Source organism: Theropithecus gelada, chromosome 2 (assembly GCF_003255815.1).
Source record: "Theropithecus gelada isolate Dixy chromosome 2, Tgel_1.0, whole genome shotgun sequence".
NCBI lineage: Eukaryota > Metazoa > Chordata > Mammalia > Primates > Cercopithecidae > Theropithecus > Theropithecus gelada.
Genome location: NC_037669.1, coordinates 101545015 through 101554578, shown reverse-complemented (window position 1 = coordinate 101554578; position 9564 = coordinate 101545015).

Below are 9564 nucleotides of genomic sequence, written 5' to 3'. Positions count from 1 at the left end.
TTTCCTGTAACTCACTGAGGTCTTAAGAACCCAGTAGAGGACTTTCTCTACTAATGTAACATATGACTCTGTATAGCAGATATGATATGGATAAACAGGTAATTATAGTTTTTCCAGAACTTAATTAGTAAGCAAAATTGTAAGATTTTACCTGTGTAGGATTGTACCTTCTCATACTTCCCATGGTTGCTCTCATCTACTTATATACAACTACAGTTAACATTTTCATGTAGGTGACTCCAAACTCTTGACCTTTTCTTCTGAGTTCCAGTCACGCTAACCCACTGCCTTTGGACATATCCCCTTTAATGCTCCATAAACACCTCAAAATCATTGTCTTCCATGATCTCATCATCTTCCTCCACCAAAATCAAGCTTCTCTCCCCTCTGTGTTCCCTATCTCAATAAACTGCATAGCCATTTTTCCAAGATGGAAACTTAGGAGTCTTCCTTTATGCTTCCTCAAATCTTCCTCCCTTATGCCAGACACTTTTTTACATTCTGGGGATACAGCAGTACACAAACTATAGGTCCATAACCTTTGGGAGCTTAAATGTAGCTCTGGGCCTCAGTCAACTAATCTGGCCAGCTTCCCAGACCCTTACTGTTCAAAGGAGAAAAAGGCTGAAGTTATGATGACAACCTAAGTAGTCCGTGGCCACATTTGAAACATTAAATTTATATCTCTAGCCCAAGTCTTTCACTTACATTCCAAATCCTTGTATTCAGCCATCTATTCATCACCACCCACCCAGATGTCTGACAGAAGTATAAAGTGAAATTATAATATTTTACTCCCAATATACTGTTTCCTTAGCCTTCCCCCATTTTAACACATTGTAACTTCATTATTCTGGTAACTTAGGTCCAAAGCCTTAAAACTTTTTAATTACCCATTGTTTCTCTCTCTCAAATCTCATATCCGGTCTCAGAAAACTCTGATTCTGAAGTACAGCTGTCTAATTCTCATCACAGCCACTGCTAACCATGTAGTCCAAGCTACTATCACCCACTTCCATTGCTGCTGCCACAGTCCAATCCTCCATCAGCTCTTGATTGGACTGCGATTATATCTTCTTAACTTGTCTCACTGCTAGCATTCACCCAACCACTTGAAGACTATACTTTCTGTAGCAATCAGAATGGCACTTTTGAAATATACCCTATAGTGTGTTCACATAAACTTCATCTCTGAACTCACTTCATATCATTCTCCTGCTTGTTCATTGGAACTGAGTCCCACAGACTTCCTGGCTGTTTCTTGAACACACCAAGCACAATATTGCCTGTGTTTTTCAACTTGCCCTTCTCTCTGCCCATATTCTCTTCATGTTTATAATTACATACCTCATTCAACTATTACCTTACTAAAGAAGACTCCCCGACCATCCTTTCCCAAACAGCAGCCTCTGGCCACTTTGTACTCCTTTAGCTCTCTCTTCATTTTTCTTCATAACACTTTTTTCCACCAATAGTTTACATTCTTTTTCGTTATTTATCTCCTTCAGCTAGAATGTTTGCCCCATGAAAGTATAGATTTTGTCTATTTGCTTAACTGTTGAACCCCAAACACTGAGAATAATGTTTAGTACATTGTAGGTAATCAACAGATATTTGTTGAATAAATAAATAAATAAATATTCAAGAGATCTGGATGGGCATGTATCAGATATTTATAAAAAGAGCCTTTCACCTGACACCAAAATTGAGTTTAGGGAACACAGGGAAGAGGAAGCACCTGTAGCTGAACTGCGAGTCCAGTGTGGATAGAAACTGACCATATTCCATGTTACTGAAAAGACAAGTATCTTATGTTAAATAACGACTAACTAAAATCCATCAAGATCTGGATAAAAGTTATTCTCCAAAATGAGAGAGGAACAATAAAGGCTGAAACCAGGAGGGTTGTGGGGGCGGAATGGCATTGAATATTACAAAGATGCGGTAGCCAAAAATGAAAGAGAAGAAAAAGGATATGTCAGTGTCATAAAAACAGCAGGAAGAAAAGTTTCAAGAACTGCTGAGTCTTGTTCTAGTTGTGGGAATGATTTTAGTCATGAAGACTCAGAGGCAGTGTGAATAAGTACCGTGGAGTGGAGAGGATGTGACTAGATTTCTCGAGTTGCTGGAAGAGGGTGTTTGAGATATTGGTGTGACTGCAAACATGACTAAGCTAATTATAAGAGATACCAAAAGAGCAGGCCATGATAATGAACTGTTTCAGGTTCATTATCTGCCAGGTATGACTTAGCTGCTTGGTGGAATAAGGAGTGTGCTGTAAGAATGTTATTAGGACTGAGAATGTGGTTGGACCTTTCATAGCACTGGGTGAAAGTGTGACTGAGCTGGTGCTAAGAAATACTAACTGAACTATTGTTGTGTCTGAGTGAAACTGTGTTATGCACGGTGCTGAGAGTGATTAGGTTCTCTAATACATGGAACAAATAACCACACTAGCTTTAGCACTGAAGATATTGCTGGGCTCTCCATGGCAACGCGAGCATGAGATTAAATGTCCCTGGTTTTGCAGATGTGGCCAGACTGGTCAAGACTTTAAAAAGATTGTCTCCAAGATGTAAGCATTTCATATAGCCAGTGACACTGATATGTGCCAAGCTAAGCAGTCCACTGCCTCGAAAAATTTTAATCTTTAGACATCTGATGGGAGCAACAGGACACCGAACATACGAGTAAGCTGTCCAGGAAAGAGATAGGATTTGAAATAGATAAGCCACTGAGAAGGTGTAATAAGCTGTTTGTGGTGACGAAAGTAAGACCACACTCTACGTGATCCTGCCCAGTCGTTCGAGACCGAGTCTCAATAATCTGTGACACTGGAAAAATAGCACTTAGCTGTCTTTGAAGTTGAATAATCCTAAGTTGCCTCTGATATCAAAAAATGGGGTTAGGGAAATCCTTACTTAACTGAATCACCTCTGAATGATCTCAGAGATAATAGCTAGGTAACCTGTTGTTGGAGCAGGACCAAAGTAATTTGCAGGGCGGAGAAAAGTGCGTGCGCTATCCATGGTCCTGAAATAGCTAGTGGGTGCCTAGTCTGGATTTGAGCTGACCGTGGTACTGAACAAGAGAGGAAGGAATGGGTGAGAGCTGGATGGGACTGGCTTTTTGTGGGGCTTGGTAAATGACTGATATGGTGGTATTGCTGAATGAGTGTGTCAGGCTGAAGTGCTGAGAATAGGTGCATTTATATGGGTGCTAAAGGGGAAGAAGAGCATAATTCAAAAAAGAAAGCTGGAGTTTAGAGAAGAAAGTGCCTAATAAGCCACTTTAAACAGATCTGCCCACCAGAATGGAGATCCAAACGAAGTTGAAGAGGAGAAATGTTAACTTCTCATGAGTCTTTACCTCTGTATCATCTCTTCCAACCCATTGAGAATGGGATCAGAAAGAAGAAAGAGATTTTTGTGTCTAAGGAAGAAAAGAAGTTCCTCATCACGTGATCTGAAAGTGTTGTGAACCAAAAAACTCAGGACGGTGGATTCAGTCAGCTATAGAGACCTTGAGTTATAATCATTCAAAAAAAAAAAAAACCCAGAGAGATAGTGTGGTTTTGTTGAACTAGCCATTGGACTTAAAGACAGGAAGCATGAGTTCTGACATTGACTGTGTCTTTTGAATTATTTGACCCTCATTTCTGTGATTTGTAAACTGGAGATGATTGCCTCTGCCCTACTCATCTGACACTGTTGCTGGGAAAATCAAATAACATATATGAAAGCACTGTGTAAGATAAATTATAGACAAATGCATAATATAGACCTTAATGTTTCCATTACGTATGTGATTTAATAGCCAATAGCCACTTAGCCTATTTCAATTCCACACCACTAGCTCTCAGTGTATAAACAAAACAAACATGTGGGATCATTTGCAATTATATTAAATATAAAGAATTTACAATGTTCCACTTTATTTCTCCGTATCCCACCTTTAGTTTGCAAATGCTTTTGAATATGGTTCAGCTGACCGAAAAAAAGTTTTCTCATTTGTACAATGAGGGAAGTGGTCTAGGTGTATAATGAGACCCCTCTATCTTGACAAGAAGCCGTGTTCCTTTCTCCTATTTCTAATTCCCCCTCTCCCCCAAATTTTCATCCTATGATATCCTTAACAGATATCATAGGATTCCTTCATAATTCTTGGAGGAGGAGGCCTGGAAAATAGTGTGAGTTCTTACAATTTTTAAAACTGTGGCTTAACATTACCAGTTACATTTAAGTAAGCCAAAGATTTTGTAAGGATGAAGTATAGGCTTAATTCAAGAAGAATATTAAAATCACTAATGTAGATAATTATTTGCCATTTATAAAGTTTTGGTGGACAGTAGAATTTGTGTAATCAATTTTTTCTAGGGATGCTGAGGTCACAGGTTTAATTAAGTGATATAATATCACAAAGCTCATACATGAAAAGTACATCAATGCGTGCTTTTGCACCTCAAAGCACTGCAATATGTCTCTCCCAGCTTCCTTTACCAAAGCTTTTGCTAAGATGCAAATGGCCTCCAGGATGACAATTCCAGATAAACTTTTATACTTCTACTGACTTGATTTCCCAGCAGAATTTGACATGACTGACCACTCTATTTTTCTTGAAATCCTCTCTCTGTTCCATATGAGGCTTCACTGAAGTCTTCTGCATACTGGAGGTCATTAAATATCAGAGCTTCTTGGCATTCTGTCCTAGTCCTCTTTTATATCCCCTTGCATCAAAATCTAATCTCCACTCATGGTTTTAACTCCCACTCAAACCTCTTTTCTGTTCCAGACCTGACTATCCACCTGTTCTTTTTTGATATCTCCCCCCTATAAATTGGTTGCTTCTTTCATATTCACTATTTGGTTAAACAGCACTATAAAGCACCCAGTTTCTCACATCATAAACACGTAGACTCTCCTCTCACCACTTCTTCACGTGTGACCCAACCACTAAGTCATAACCATCTCTTATCTGGTCTGTTACCAGAGACTTGCTTATTAACTGGTCTCTCCCCATATTCTTTTTTGCCTACTTTCATAGCAACCAACATAATCTTTTAAAACTGCAAATCTGATCATATCACTTCTCTGATGATACTTTTCAAAGACTTCTCAACCTCTTTGGGTTTAGACATTCACATTCAACCCTTGTGAATGTCTGAATTCATTCACATGGCACTTAAGGCCTGGCATGATCTGGTCCCTGCCCATCACCTGCTTGTACATCACCTTTTTCCTTGTTTTTCCCCTGGTAGTTACCCTGGTCTTCTTTCACTTACTAAATTTCACCAGCTTGCTTTCTGCTGGTGAAATTTATCTTTTCACACATACTTTTCTCTCTTTCTCAGCAACGTTTTTGTTCTTCTTTCCCCAAGGCGACTTCTTTCTTCTTTCAATTTAGTTAAGAGTCACTTTTTCAGAACAACCATTCTTGACTCTGAACTAGACACGTTTTCTTTGTTATTCAGTTGCATAGCAGTCAGTATTTCCTGGTGGCCATTTATTTTGATGATTATCTGTTCAATGTCTCTGTTCCTATGTTAGAAAGTAAGCTTCCTGAGCCACAGACAATGTTCATATCTTCCTCTGCTGTATCCTCAGCATCTGAGACAATGTGACACATGTAAGTGTTTGAGAAATATTTGTGAAGTGAAAGAACAAATGAATGAACGATGATGGCTTTCTCAGAGACAGACTATTTTAGAGAATCATCATGAATGTGCCCTGTGACTGTTAAGTTTAGAATTTCTGCTGTCAGTGTGCCTAGTTTGACCTTAGAATTAAAGACATTGTTCCTATGTCCCAAAGATGCTAAGCACGACTGACCTTGTCTTGTGAAGAAAGAGGAGCTTGAAGCTGAAATATCAAGGCAAGAAAACTAAAATGGGGACAATGACTGAAGGGGAGCTCAGTGACATTTTTTAAGAAGGAGTCATTGGAACGCAGTGAAAAGAACTGTGATTCAGAAATGAGGGGTTCTGGGGTTAGGTAGCCCTGGACCTTCTGCTGACTTGCTTTCTGATGTTGGACATGTTTTTGTTGTTGTTGCTTTTGTCTTTGAGAGGCAGTTACTACACAGGAAGATGAAGAAGTGCTCTGAGGTGACCTCTGCAAACTGGTGCTTTAGGGACCTGGAAGTAATGTTATGGCTCTGATTCATTCTGATTATGATCTTGTGAGGAAACTAAGGCTTTGTAATATTAGAAGCCAGGCAGGTTCCATGCAGACAGGTTGACTTTGCAGTAGCAAACAACAGAACTGGGTTTGATCACACACCTGGCAGAAGTATTTCTCCCAAATGTGATTGGTCTGTTTAGTTGCTTTCTGAATGCAACTTTTGGAAGAATTAGAAGACTGCTCTTCATAGACACTTTGTTCTTGACTTCCTAAAAAATGAGAAACAACAGATCTGTGTGTTCCTGACTTCAATCAAATGTGGACATGGCCTTGAGTTTTTAAGGTTCAGGGGCTTATCTCTTGAAACTGTCAGAGCCTGAAAGTGCCAGCTGAGCTGCTGGACGTTATGGGGTGAGCCAGCAAGACAGCTCTTTCTCATTCTGTTGAATATTTTAAAATGCTTTCATTATCAGTAGTAGCACAATTAGGTGCTGTGGAAGATGATGTGGTGTAGTGGGAAAAGCAATGGGCTAGCGGTTAGGAGTCTTGAGTCCCAGCAGGTCTGTAATAAACCATGTTCAGTCTTTGGGCATCTTCTCTCTCTGGATCTGTTTTCTCATTTGTACAATGAGAGGATTAGTCTAGGTGTATAATGAGGCCCTTCTATCTTGACAAGAAGCCGTGTTCCTTATTTTCAAGGCCTCTGAGTCTACTCAGGGAGAAAAGAAGCCCTTATAACGAGGAAATCACAAGAAAAACAAATAAGGGCTATATTATATGGTTCTGACCATGGAATTTTAAGTAATAAAGATAAGTGACTCAAGGTACTAAAGAAGGGATGGATCAATATAGATGAGAGAAGCTGGTGAAGGCTTCCTAGGAAGCTGTTGGTAGAGTGCTTTTATGACTGTGTTTGTCACAATGTGAATGCCACATACACAATGCCACATACACTCTGGGCTTTCGTACACTGAAAAATACACAAATACATGCCCAGACTGAAGCCCCCACTGGGCACTTTCTCTCTGTGCATGGCCTTGGTTGAACACCTGCCAAAAGCATGAGCCCCTGCTCATTAAGCAACTCCGTGGTTGTTAATCTTCTTAAACATTAATTATTTCAAAGCCAAAGTGTTTCTCATGAACAACAATCCCCCTTTTTCTCTTCTAAGTTTCTAAAGAAAAAATATGCAAATTCTAATAAAAATTGACAGCTAGAAATGGGTTTTGGGCAAGGTTCTAAGACAAAAACACTGTGAACATTATGTAAATGCCAACCAGTATAATGCAGCCCTTCAGTTTATTCCAGGGAAGCAAAGGATACGCAGGAAATCCAGTGTTGCTGTGCAGTTCTGACACTGAAGGAATCTGTCTTTTGTTCACAAGTCGCATTTTGATTTGGTTCTCAAATTCTGCTTATAAATGGCAAACTCGGACAAAAATAGTGTATCTCCTTTTAGGCTAAAGCTTAAATGTCACTTCCTCACGGAGGCCTTCCTTGGTCTTGTCTGTCTAAATTAGGTGGCCCCGAGATCTCCCAAAGAATCTAGTTTATTTCTTTCCTGGCACTTACCACACTTTAAAATTATATTTATTTGGGTATTTGTATAATATCTGTCTGCCCCACTAGACTGTAAGTTCTATGAGAGCAGACATAAAAATCATTCTGTCCACAGCTCTGTGCCCCTGGTGCCTGGCAGCAAACAGCACATTAGCACATACCCCAAGTAGGTTTGTTGAATGTTTGCATGAAATAGTCTCATTAGGTAAAAATGAGATCTCAGTGAAATAGTCGCATTTTGCAAACATTGTAGCATATGCTTACTGTTTCAGATTTTTCAAAATGCATTTGATTGCATCTAAAGTTTGAATCCTCTCAACTTTTTTCTACACATTTTTTACACTTGTCATATCTTTTCTTCAACAGAGCAACGTATTTTCCATTGGTTAAGAAACTAATGTTTCAAGAGGATAGGGTAATGATTATAATCTTGGATACCGGAGCCTTACTTTCCCGGCTTAAATCCCCACTCTACAATTACCAGTTGTGGGACTATTAGAAGATTACTTAACTTCTGTGTGCCTTAGTTTTCTCATCTACAAAATAATCATAATAATAGAACTACAGGCCAGGCACGGTGGTTCACGCCTGTAATCCCAGCACTTTGGGAGGCTGAGGCAGCTGGCTCACTTGAGGTCAGAAGTTCAAGACCAGCCTAGCCAACATGGTGAAACCCCATTTCTAATAAAAATACAAAAACTAGCCAGGCGTGGTGGTATGCACCTGTAATTCCAGCTACTCAGGAGGCTGAAGTAGGAGAATTGCTTAATGAGAGGTGAAGGTTGCAGTGAGCCGACATTGTGCCACTGCACTCCAGCCTGGGCAGCAGAGTGAGACTCTGTCTCACAAAAAAAAAAAAAAAAAAAAAAAAAAAAAAAAAAAAAAAAAAAAAAATTGAACTATGAAGTAGTCATGAAAATTAAATTAAATGAGTGTAAAAAAGATATGTACTGCTCAAGAACTAAGGAAGCAATACATTAATCTTGCTATTAATACTATTATTTCCCAAGGTAATATAATTAAGTAGTTGACTCAGAAGTGCTACCCACTTTGTCTGATTTTACATCAAAACATACAGTCTTCCTAACGTGCAACTCTTCCAACCAACAGTTGCAGAATCTGAGACTAGGTAGTGGATCTTGCCTGGGACTCCAGCTAATAAGAGGCAGAGCTGGACAACAACCCAGATTTTCCAGGACTTTCTACTGTCCAGGGCCAAGGCTACCAATTTCCCCAGGATTCCCTTTTTCCTCGTCTCATACTGATTTCTCACAAAGCTAGAACTGGAATATATTGGAGCAGGGGAAACAGTGAGGTGTCTGACCAGCCTCTGGCCAGCCACTGAACCAGCAGGCCAACCAGGATGTCCTGAACCCCCTGCCCCTCACTTGGTTTATGGTGGAGCAATGAGCCAGGCAACCAATCAATACTTCCTGAGCACCTTGATCCATGGTGACTGCCAGCAAGCTCTAGGGCAGCTGGCAGCCTGAGTGCCACTGACCCATGCTTGGCCTATGATCATCTACCAAGGCAGCCAGTGTTTTTAAAAGTGTGACCACAGCTTTATGTGTTTAAAAATTGAACAAAAAAGATGATTGTCTTACTAACAAATGTGTCTTCTTATTTGCTTTCTAAATTTTGGGCATAGTGCTAAGTATTTTATGAATACTCATTTGATCCTCACACAATCATAGGAGAATATCCTATAATTAACCCATTTCTGCAGAGAAGCCACTAAAGCCTTGAGGTTAACTTAGTGAAGGTCATAGCCTATCGGAGATGGGCAATGATCTTATCTCTTCTGCTCAGTAGGTAATGAATACAAATATTAACACATTCTTGGGGAGTGGTAGTACTGGTGATTTTTTTTTTTAATTGAGGAGTA